Raw genomic sequence first — 12,538 nt, 5'->3', positions numbered from 1 at the left:
AGTAGTAATGCTAAGGTTCTCACTCCTCAGGATGTGTATAATGTTGTGACAAAGGTGTATAAAGCTCAATTGAAGGCCTTTCATTATGTTGGAAGAGCTATGGAAAGCACTCTGGTCAAACATCAAAATGAAATCAAGTTGTTCAATGACAATATTGATGAGCTAATGCCAACTTTTCAAGACATTAAGACCCAAGTTCAACAGATTCTTAGACAGACTACAAGCTCTCTCTCTCAATCATGTGGAAGAAAATGTGGCCAAGCTAGGGGAATCTTTCAAAGCTCTACATGAAGTGATCCGGAATCAAGTTACTTAACCTAATGACACAAAGGTCAAAGCAGATCAACTTTACAAGGCTAGATTTGAACCTTCATCCTTGGTCATTGAGGAGGTGAAAATGTTGTGCAGAATAATGTTGATTCTTTCGCAGCATCAAGCTCATTCCAACCATTGTCTACATCAACGCCCCTGCAAATCCAAAATTTACAAGATCAAATCTCATCCCTCCAATCTTCAAATGCTTCTTTGACAGCTCAAGTTTCCCAACTGACAACTTTGGTGCAAAATCAATGGGATGATATCAAGTCACTAGTAGACTCCCACAAAACTCTTCAAATGCAAAATTCTATATCTCTGGGAGCTATTATGGGGGCTTTGAACATTCCTCTCCCTGCCCTGCCAGAAGCATCCATAAATTACTAGTCCTCTAATCTTGATTGCTACCAAGACTAAGGGGGAGATAGAAGTTAGACTACAAGAATCAAAAGTTAAACTACTAAAATCAACATCAAACTCTGGCCAAACCTCCACTCAAATTAATCAAGATGTCAGTAAAGATAGACTCAAAAAAGCTGCAGAAAGACCTTATCAAGATAAAGAGTTCAATGAGATACTCACAGTTTTGAGAGTCTCTCTTCATAATAACTACATCACCTATAAAAAAGCTTTGTTCAACAATATTAATTTTCTATGAGTGGTGCTGGTGAAAAAGGGGAACTTCATGGAGAAAAGAATAGTTGCCAATATCAATAATTATGGTTTAGATAGGTGTCTACAGGCGTCTCTCTCAATTCTACAATCCATGAGGGCATCTGAGCTGGATGTCATAATTGATAGGGTCAATCCAATTATTCCAGAGGACACTCAATTGCTACATGAACTCAAAAAGGCTCAGATAGCTGCTTTTCCTGAAGCCTATCTTTATCCAAGTAAGGGTGGCCTACATCTGTTCTCAAACCTGAAAGTGCAAATATTTCACAATCCCCAAAAAATGTGTCAAGGGAAATATCAGACTGATCATGACATTGGAAACTGATCTAAAGACAAAGAAGAGGAAGTCAACTGAAGATAAGGAAGTAATAAGGATTTTGGGAAGATATCTACAGAATGCTGGAACCATATTGCCAAATACACAATTCAATACCAAAGATGATTTGGACAATGATGAGCAGAAGAAGGATGAACACAAATATTCTGGCTAAAATCCTAGTCAATCTTCTAAGGCAACAGGCAGCAAGGTGTATGAGAAGAATAAGGGGAGAGAGGAGAAGAAAGAAGATGGAGAGAAAATTAGAAGATGTGGTGAAGGGGAGTCAAAGAAACAAAATGTCCAGGAAGCCAAAATTTGACAAATCCAACCAACTCAAACCACCAAGCCAAACCAAACATAATCTCAACCAATCCTACCTCAAAATCCAAAATTCCTAGTCAAACACACTACAAACACCTTACTCAAAATACCAATCAGATCCAGCCAAGTCACACTAAGAAAATCATAAACCTACCTTCATTCAAGCCTCCAATCAAAACTCATTTCAAGAGTGTTGGGAACCTAAGAAAATGCAAGTTGATGCTGGTGTCATTTGGAAATGTATCAATCAAGATAATTTTCTACCTCTAAACATTAGCATAATAGATGATGACTACTTTCAATGACTATCTGAAGAAATAGTCAAAGTTTGAGTTATTTCTTTGTCTCAAGTAAGAATCTATTATTTGGATGGCTCCTTCATTTTGATTTGCATAGAAGTAATGGAAACATTGATAGGTCACACACACTTAGAAGGGGGTTGAATACAGTGTTTATCACAATCAAATCGAATTAAAGAACTCAAGTAATAGAAAACAGACTTTATTCAATATAATAAACTCTGTTATAATATGGAACTGTCCTCTCTCAGTGATGAACAAATATCACGAGAGCTGCTAGGGTTACAATGAATATTATTCTCGATAATGATAACACATATAGTGTAAACCCTATGTCTGTATTTATATATTACACAGTTTCAAGATAATCGCTAATTGATATGGAATATAATTCTGCTTCCTAAAATATATCAATCAGATATCTTTTCTTCCAAGTATTCTATTCTTCATAGAATTCCTTCTTCATGCATATCTCTTCTTGCGTTTATCTTGATCTTCTTTCCTTTCAATCAGCCGCCTTCCTTATCTAAAAGTCTCCTTAAGTCCTGATATTATCTTCTGATAAATATCTCCTGATAACTTAAGTTCTGACTTCAGTATAAGTGTTGATTTCCAGTTAAGTACTGATTTGTCCTGTTTAAGTAAGATCTGAAAACTAAACAAAAATCATATTAGACATGACATTATCAAATATATCTAACAATCTCCCCCAACTTGTAAATTAGCATAATTTACAAGTTTAACCGATATTTGATGATGTCAAAATCATTAAGTACAAATGCATGAGAATTTGACTAGATAACTACAACTTACAGTCCTTAAAGCTTTACCAACTTTAATTTCTGATAACAGCTTTAGTCAGTATACTCATCAAAATTTGAGCAGTTGTAGATCTTGACTTGGCTTCAATTACTGATCTCTTTGATATCAGGAGTTATTCTGAGATAGTTCTTTACCAAACATCTCTCAGCATATTTAAGTTCATCAATCATCCTCCTTTTTGCATTCTTCAACTCAACTGTATCTTCACCAATTTGAAAGATAGCAGCCCTGAGATCATTTATTTTGGCTTTCCTTATGTCCTGATCCAGTCTGATCAAATATGCCTTGTCAGACTCAAGATTGAATTCTACAGCCTTATAACCCAGAAAGGTAGTTATAATCTTAGCAGAGTTAGGCTTCATCTCAACAATATCACCCTTGTGATCTCTGTACTTGGGACAGTATGTGCTGTCAGACTTTACAGAATAAAGCTTCTTCTGTCTCTGAATTTGAGTTTTCAAATAATTTACAACACTTTCTGTTAATTTGTTCTTCACTTGAAGTAAGAATAAAACATGTTCTAGTTCCTCAAAATACTTCAGTGGTATAGCATTCTCCCTTATATGGTAAATCCTTCCATCTGTCATGAAATATAACAAGATGTGTTCTTTCAAGAAGGTATGGTAAACCATCTGTACAATTCAAGCTGATTCAATCTTTCAGGAGTTGCTCCAACACCTGATTCACTTAAGGAAGTTGGATCATTGGTTGTGTTCTGCACTCTTCTTTCATCAGCACTACCTAATCCAGATTTATCTCTTGATTCCTTTCCTGTAACAACTCTTGCTTCAAAACCACTTGTTGCAGTCTTCAAATATTGAGTTTGTTTGGCTTTAGTGAATCCTGGTAGGAGTAACCTTGAGGATTTAACATGAGCAATGTCAGAGGTTTCCTTTAACTTATTTTCTGATATTAAGCCAACTTGACCTATATAAGAGGTTGCATGCTTCATTGTCATATCAGAACTTACTATATCTTGACTCTGAACAACTTGAGCCATGTCAGAGGTTGTTTGAAAAATCTTCTTTGAAATCAGAGTAGGATTAGCATCTTTAACATATATTTTTTCATCCATAGGAGGCACATAAACCTTTACAGGTTCACCAACTTTCCCTTTGCCCTTGGACCTTGGATCTATCTTCATTTGTGATTTGGCCTTGGTTGCCTCAGGATATACCCTTCCTTTTATCACAATGCCTTTAGCCTTAGGAATTTTCTTTTCAACAACAGAAGCTTCAGATTTGGAGTTGACTTTTTCTAACGTAATTCTAGCTTCTTCTTCCTTTAGACTCTCAAAGTCCATTCCTGGATTTTCTTTCAGAAATAACTGTCTTGAAATCTCCTCATCAAGTTCCAGATGTTCATCAGAACTTATCCTTTTACCGGCATCAGAAGTTATTCTTCTCCTAGTATCAGAACTTGTTCTTTGACTTGTAGTTCTAGCTTTACTTGATGAAAGACCTTTACTTTGACCATGACCTCTACCCATTCCAGAGTTTCCCGGGTCATCTTTTCCATAATCCTTTCCCTTCAGTGTCTTGATAGGTTTACATTTGGACTTAATTACTGTCTCCCCCTTTTTGGCATCAGCAGGTAATAGAAGAGAGACAAGCAATTCCACTGAGGATTGGATCTCATTGAGTTGGTTTTCATGAGAAGCTTGATTCTTCAAAATTTCATCAATCTGAGACTATTGCTTCTCTTGGGTTTTCTCAATGTAGGCAACTCTGTCAAAGTTAGGTTGGAAAAACCTTTTCTTTTCAAGTTTCAGATTCATATCTTGCTGAATCAAGTTTTCTTGAATTTTATTCACCTTGTCATGAGTTATTGAGTGTTGACCTTGAAGGTGCCTTGTACTCAATGCAGTAACTCTCAGCTGTGTCTTGAAATCATCTTTTATCAGCATTTCATCAGCTTTTGCAAGATGCTCAGCAAGAATCTTTTCAGAAGGAACAAAGGTAACTGTGTTCCACTCCTTAGTCCACTCCTGTCCTCTAGGAGTTTCACTCCAAGGTACTGGTGCTTCCCCTGTAACAAACTTCTTGACTATCTCAGCTTTATGAACAGTTTGTTGAGGTGCATGTCCTGATAGACCAGCTGCATCAGCATCTACATTTGTAACAACAACTTCACCAGTAACTTCATCATTAGCAGCATCAGAACTTATAGAATCAGCATCGGCAGCATCCTCTGATAAAAGAATAGTATGAGAGGCTATGGAGGCTTCAACATCATCCTCTAAGTGCTGATCTCCAACTAAGTTCTGATCAACAGCCATATTCTGATGCTCACCTAAAAACTGATCTTCAGTATCAGGATGCAGAGAAGGTGTTGTAGGCAATTCTGGATTAAAATCAGCATCAAGAAGTGGTGTTGGTGGTAGAGTCATTGGAGCTGGTGGAGCTTCTAAGTACAAAACCTCAGGCACAATCAGGTTGTAAATATCAATCTCAGCACTTGTGCCTGGGTCTTCAGTATGTACTGGTTCATTTATAGGAGACACAGAAGGAGTAGGCAGTCTGTCTTGAGTAGGTTCTGATTGTGCTGAAGGAAGAAAATCAACAACAATTTATTCTGTTGAGATCAGAGATTCCTGATCCCCTTCCTTAGCTACTTCTTCCAGAGTTTCTCCAGAATGTGATGATACACTGACATGCCTCCTGGCTCTTTGTTTTTTATGTCTCTTTGAGGGTGGAGATACTTTGGGAGTTTCATCAGAATACATCCTTCTAAGTCTTTTGAGAAGCTTAGAACTCCCAGTTTTAGTATCCTTCTGAGAAGAGACCTTCTCAGCGTCTTCAACAACAGGTTCTGATACTGGAACCTGTTCCTCACTGTCTGACTCGTCTCTTAAAACAATCCTTCTTCTCTTCTGTTGTGTCTGAGGTACAGTCTTTGTCCTCTTTGGCTTTGAAGATGAAGGCCTCACAGGATGTGCTGATGATGAAGGTTGAGATGTCTGTGAAGGTTTAAAATATGTTCTGATTGAGGGTTGAGTAGGTTGAGGTTGAGAAGTTTATTGTGTAAGTGTGGTATATTCTGATGGTTGTTGTGGTTGCTGGGATGTGCTGGTGGGTTGAACATCAGGGTAAACAGTTCTGTAGGTGTGAGGGTCAGCATTTACCAGGATCTGTTTTACAGACTGAGGTATCTGTAAGGATCTAACCACTTTCTTCTTAAGGTTAGCATTTAACAAGTCATTAAAAGCCCTTTTTGCAAGCTTAAAGGGTGGAATTAAATCAGTGGTAGGTTGGGGTTCATCAGCACAATAGAAATTATATATAAGCTGACAGAATCTAGCAAAGTATACTACATTCCTATCCTCTGTCATCCTATCCCCTATGAAACCTAGCACAGCACTTGCAAAATCAAAGTGAGTTTGATGAATAAGAGCATACCCTATTTGCTGACTCATAATTGGAATGGCATCAAAGTTTGAGCACTTATTGGCGAATGCCTTAATGATACAATCAAAGAAAAAGCTCCATTCCTTCCTGATATTTGCCCTTTTCAACTGTCCAAGCTTGCCCAAACTCTTCTCATAACCCAAATTGGCCATGAGCTGCTGTAGAACAGGGTCCTCCTCTGTTAAAAAAGTACAGCCTTCTGGTAATTGGAGAGCTTTATGAACTGCTCCAGGAGTAACCACGTGCTCAACATCATTCACTTCAAAAACGATGCTTGGAGTACCAGTAGCACCACCATCATCAAAAATCCCAGTCCGCCAAAATGTTAGAACTTGTTGGCTTGAAATATGTTGAGGTTGGGTCAAAGCATACCCAATCTCACTATGTGCTAGAAAATCTTGCACAAAGTGCAAATCAGATGGAGCTTCAGCCTTGTTCAAGATTGCAGCATAGTTGTTAGGTACAAACTTGGCTCCATCTACAATCAAATCTTTGGGTGCCATGAGAAATAAGTGAGAAATTAGGTATCCTGTAAGGTGTTTGATAAAATGTCTGTAGGATAAATCGTCAGTAGATGTGAGAGAGAATAAAAGTAAAAAGAGAGAGATAAAGTATGAAAGTGAATAAAAAAATTTACAATCTTTTCTCTCTTTTACTTATACACGGTTAAAAATAGTCGTTGAGACACCTGTCAGACATGCAGCAGTAAAAGATAATTAATGGGCACGGGTATTCAGTAATGATTACTTATCACATTCAGTTTTTCAAGAAGAAAAACTGTTCCACTTACCAAGTAATCCCATTAATCAAGGACGTTTAGTTTTATTTTAAATTTTCTTAAAAAAAACTGTTCCCACTTAATAAATGATTATTACTGCTTTACCAATATTCTTTAAAAATATGACCAATAAGAGAATGACCAAAAATAAACCAAGTAAACAAATACTGCCACGTCAGAATTAGAACTTGATTTGTATCAGAGCTAAAAAAGTAATCAGAATATGGTTAGTATAAGGATTTAAAATGTCATCAGAATATGAAACGACTCAGAGACGAAATCTTGCAAAAAGATAAAATTTCATTAATATATCAAGCAAATACATTCGATAAAATTTAGCAATTACATGAAAAAATTGCAAGCCAGTCCTAAGCTACGATTCCTAACATCAACAGCTTTAGTCCTAGTCTAAGAAGATCCTATCGACTAGTTCCTGTTGCTGGAGACGAAAAGCACTGCAAGACGGATGATCCGTTCTTGCTGACGGAGTGCTTTTGTAACACCCCCAAATCCGGGGTCGGGGATTCGGGTTGTCATGAGTTCCATTTCCCTTATCAATACTTAATCTTAACAGTCAACCAACTACTGCGTACTGTGACCCCACAATATACACACACACACCACAAGTTATAGTCTCAGAGATGAATACCAAAAATAACACAAGTCATTTTATATTACATTATAAGCCATTACACCTCAAGAGGGTTTCTGAATAAATTTACATTTCTTTGCCATTATTACAATTCATATAGATACATAAGTCCGGTACATCAGAAGTTGAAAGTCTAGCCTATTGGTACTTCCTACCTCAGCTACAGCAACATCAACGCCTACAAGAAACTGCGGAACGTTTCATATCCGCTCGCAAATTGGGAGCTTGGTCCTGTTCATCTTGTCTATCTGTTGTTGTGTGATGAAAGAAGAAAGCAAGGGTGAGCAACAAGCCCACCGAAATAATATGTATAATAATTAACAATATATGAGCATTCTCATAGTACTCATGAAAGTCTTGGTCAAGAAGAAATGAACCAAGTTTGATATTTTAATGTGAAGAAGTCGCAAAATATTCAGTATATATATACATATATACTTTTCACAATCTTTGAAATCCTCTGACATGTATAATATACACAGGGTTCCCGTTTATAACTGTATAAAAATATCGTTGCAAGGTCACTACTAGAAAAAGTAGAATATACATCGCTTCAAAGACATCGGTTGCTTATTGCACCGATGTAAAAGGTGTTTTAGACATCAGTTTTGAGCAAGCGATGTCTTTTGTGTTTATAAACATCGGTGTTTTAGCCCAACCGATGTTAAAAGTCTATTTTAAAAAATTTAATCTGCGCGCCTTCCCCATTTCCCCCCCTTAACAAAATAATTCATTCCCTCTTAAAGATTTCCCCCTTATTTTTTGCCTTAGAAAAATTCCCCCCTCTTTTCAACCAAATGTTCCCCTCTTTTTAGTTAAAAAAAATTAAAAATCAAAATCAAAATCATAAAACATAAAACACAGATCGTAACATTAAAACAAAAAGTCCCCTCTCTCTCGTCTCTCACTCTTCTGTGCTCTCATCCAAGAACACCCACCACTCTCTCAATATGTTATCTCTCTGTGTGGAATGTTGTCTCTCCCTTGTGTTGTCTTCTCTCTCTCTGTGGGCTCTTATCTCTCTCTCTCTCTCTGCTCTCATATCTCTCTGTGTTGTCTGTTTACAGATAAGTCGAAGTTTAAGTCGGAGTTCAAGTTTAAGTCGGGGTTCAAATCTGAGTTGGAGGTTAAAGCTTGAATTAAGTAAATTTTAAACCCTAATTTAGAATTGGGGGTTTCAATTTGAAAACCTAATTTTTTAATTTTTAATTAGTCGAGTGATTGTTCTTATTGTGCATAATACATTGAGCATGTTAATATAAGTTGTGCAATTTTTCATATTTTTAATCATTTTTAGTAGTGTTCTACATTGGGTAATTTTTCAATATTTTAATTGTTTTTAATATTCTTGAGCATTGTTATGAATTCGTTTCTTGTTATGGATTTCCAGGCTGTTAATTTATCTACAGATACACCTCGCTTGTGATTCCGACAGAAGGAGGTCCTTAATAGGAATATACTACCTCAATATGCTTCCTAGCCTCCCAACTAATGCCTTATTGAGTATATTTGTATGAGTTTACTATTGTGTTTCTTAGAGAGGTACAAGAGTGCCATCTCTGATACCCCTAACACTCCTTCAGTTTCGGAAGCCAGTGTTCAGGTTTGTATAATCAGCAAGATAACAGGTTAAGAAGCCTGAAAACTACCAGACGCAAATGATTTATATTCGAAGCTAACAAACCTGTAGTCTACATGTTTGAGTATATATGTGTGTATATATATAGTCTACATGTTTGAGTAAATGCCTCAATGAGTGATGAATGTGTTTCTGACAGGTTGTTGCTAATTTGGGTCTTGTTGTATCTGTTTATGATATCAAGTCTATTAATGGAGGGTTTGTGTTTCCAAGTGATGGTGCATCTACGAGGATTTTAGGCTTCCATTACATATTATTAACTTGAATTTGGTTCATTTCTAAATTTTTCATGTTGAAGGACATGATCAAAATGTAGTTTCTTTCTTCCTCACTAGCTTACTATGAGGGTATCTTGCTACCATTTCTCTATATGTTTGGTGATCATCTTAAAAATGACCAGAAGTTGCTTATAGAAGTAAAATAGTTGGTAACGAAACTATTTGACCAATTTTTATGTAAAACCGTGTACAAGGTGATAAGATGCCCAAGCATGTAATTTTAGGTCAACTAACTTTGTGGATGTTTATTGCTATTTGTGCATTGATTGATCTTTTAGCTTCACAAAACCATATTTCACAAGAAAATTATACACTAACCACAAGCACATAATTCTCTTAATCTGATATGTACACCTCTCAGGAAAAGAAAGCTTAGTTGGTCTAGCTGCGGAAGCAGCAAGGAAAGCTCTTGATATGACAGAAGTTAATCCTGATGACGTAGACCTAGTCTTATTATGTTCGTTGACACCTGAGAATCTGTTTGGAAGTGCTACTCAGGTATTATTTGCAGATTTAGATCAGTTTGGGCACAAGTCAGGGAACTTATGAACCTTATATAGTAAACAAATTGTTTTAGCTCAGAATGACACAAGTTTTTAGCCAAGGATTTTTTTAAAAAAAGATAAATAAATGACTCTCGTGTTTATAAACTTTTCCTGATTCATATAATTTTAGCTTGCTAATGCTTCATTATGTTTCTTTTTGTATTGACTATTATCCCAAAAGCACTTGGCTGCAAAAAGACTCCACTGGCTTATGATATAACAGCTGCTTGTAGCGGATTTATTTTAGGTCTTGTTTCAGGGTCTAGTCATATCCGAGGTAAACACAATTTTAATAGGCGTGTAAAACTTTAGTAATGGCCTAAAGTTTTCCTCATGTCCGTTTTATAAAAGCATAATTTGACAATGTATTGCAGGTTCTGGCTTTAAAAATGTTCTTGTGATTGGGGCTGAAGCGCTTTCCCGTTATACTGGTTGGACTGATAGAGGGACCTGTATCCTCTTTGGAGATGCTGCTGGTGCTGTGTTGCTTCAGGTACTATGTTAATGTTGTTTCTACGATCTTCTTATCTGATTTCCAATAATGTTAGTTGATTGTGGCGTCTAGTCAGAAGGGGAATCAGAAATTTTGGACCCTAGAAATATAATAATTCCAGAACTAAGTCTCACTCTTATTGAAGATTTGGGAGTGTAAATGAATATATTTTCTTGAGAAAGTATAAATTACATTATATCTTTCATAAATTTAGATTATAAATGTATGAATATAAGATTTACAACATACTTGGTATATTATGTTATTGAATTCTATCTGTGAAACGGGATTAACAAGTGTGAGGGAAGTTTTCACCCTACAAGCTAGTTTTTAAGGTTGAGATAGACCAAACAACAATATTTCATGCGATTTCACTAATCTGGTTATTTAAAATGTAGTGAGTGACTTACATGCTTTATGCTTATTCATGTTATGTTAAGCATGTCAAGATGCAGGGTGGATATTGTCTTGGAATATTTCAGAAAAAGGATCAAAGCACTCTCTTAGGAGGTATATATGATATCTAGTGTAAAATATACATTGATTCTTACCCTGCCTTTCTTTGTGTTACATACACATTAATTCTCACCCTACCACTCTTTTTATTCCCGGTTTTGTTTTCAAGGATAAAAGATGAATTGTGTTCCACTTAAACTATTATTTGTCCTTTTAACTTTTTTTTGGTATTTCAGCATTTATACAGGAATAGTTGTCCGCAATACTTTTGTGTCATATGACCGTGAACATGAAAAGATTGGTTTCTGAAAAACTAATTGCCTTCTCACTTATTTAAACATAACTGTAAAGTTGGCTCACTGTTAGCATTGCCTTCTCACTTATGCAGAAATACCAGAATCAAATGTAACGAGTGATACCGCTAGCAGAAATATGAGGCAATATTTGGAGTTACCTTTACTTGATTTCATACAAATTACAAAGGCAACTGGTAATTTCTCCAACAAGCTTGGCAAAGGTGGTTTTGGTACTGTATACAAGGTGAGTATACATTATCCAGGGATGTAATAATATGCAGTGTCGCACCAGAAACATCAAACATGACTACTCCTACTAACTTTACATAAAAAAAATAAAAGCAATCTCAAATTCCTTTAATCAGAATAGTGTATATAACATACATTGGTTTGCAGGTTATTTTGGAAGAAGGGAAGGATGTGGTTGTGAAGAGGCTCTCGAAGAACTCGAGACAGGGGGTTGAACATCAGTTCCAACTTAAGCGAGACTATGAACAGCTTGGTCAATTTCCAGGATGCTTCTCAAACAACAAAGCAGCTGAGAGATTTTCTTCTTGAAGCAAATCTTCTGTATAATTATAAAAAATTATGGATGAATGTTTACTAGTAGTTGATGTTTGATTTAGATGAAACTATGTAGTAGCTAATACTATGTTTGGATATATTGGTGTTGAAGTTTAGTGTTGTTTTTGATTATATAAACAAAGTTTTTTCACACCGTTTATTTCAATTAAAAATAATGTTAATTTAAAACTATAGAATTTTTTATATAATACAAAACTGATGTAATACCGATTAAAACCGATGTTAAATACTACAACAAAAAAAATCTTAAAATAGAAAACCGTAGTTATTAAGCTTTATAGACATCGGTTTGTCACCAATAGATATCGGTTAGAAATAAAGAACCGATGTCAAAAGTTATGTTTACATCGGTTTATCTTAAAAACCGTTGTTACTGGTATTACTAACATCAGTTTAATGGGTAAATTGAAATATTTTGCTTATCTCACATATGTTTAAATTGATAAAAATATCATATTATAATAATATATGAAGATTAGATATGCATTAGAAATTTAACATCTTTAAAAACTGATGTTATACGTCTTATTTAACATCAGTTTAAAACCGATGTTAAATGGGGGGTCTTTAACATCACCCACGAAGACATCGGATTTTTTTGTTCATAGACATCGGTTTTTAGCCGATGTCTATTCTACTTTTTTTAGTAGTGGGTGAT

Source organism: Apium graveolens, chromosome 10 (assembly GCF_009905375.1).
Source record: "Apium graveolens cultivar Ventura chromosome 10, ASM990537v1, whole genome shotgun sequence".
Classification (NCBI taxonomy): domain Eukaryota; kingdom Viridiplantae; phylum Streptophyta; class Magnoliopsida; order Apiales; family Apiaceae; genus Apium; species Apium graveolens.
The sequence above is the reverse complement of the archived record's forward strand: the minus strand, read 5'-3'. Positions refer to the sequence as shown.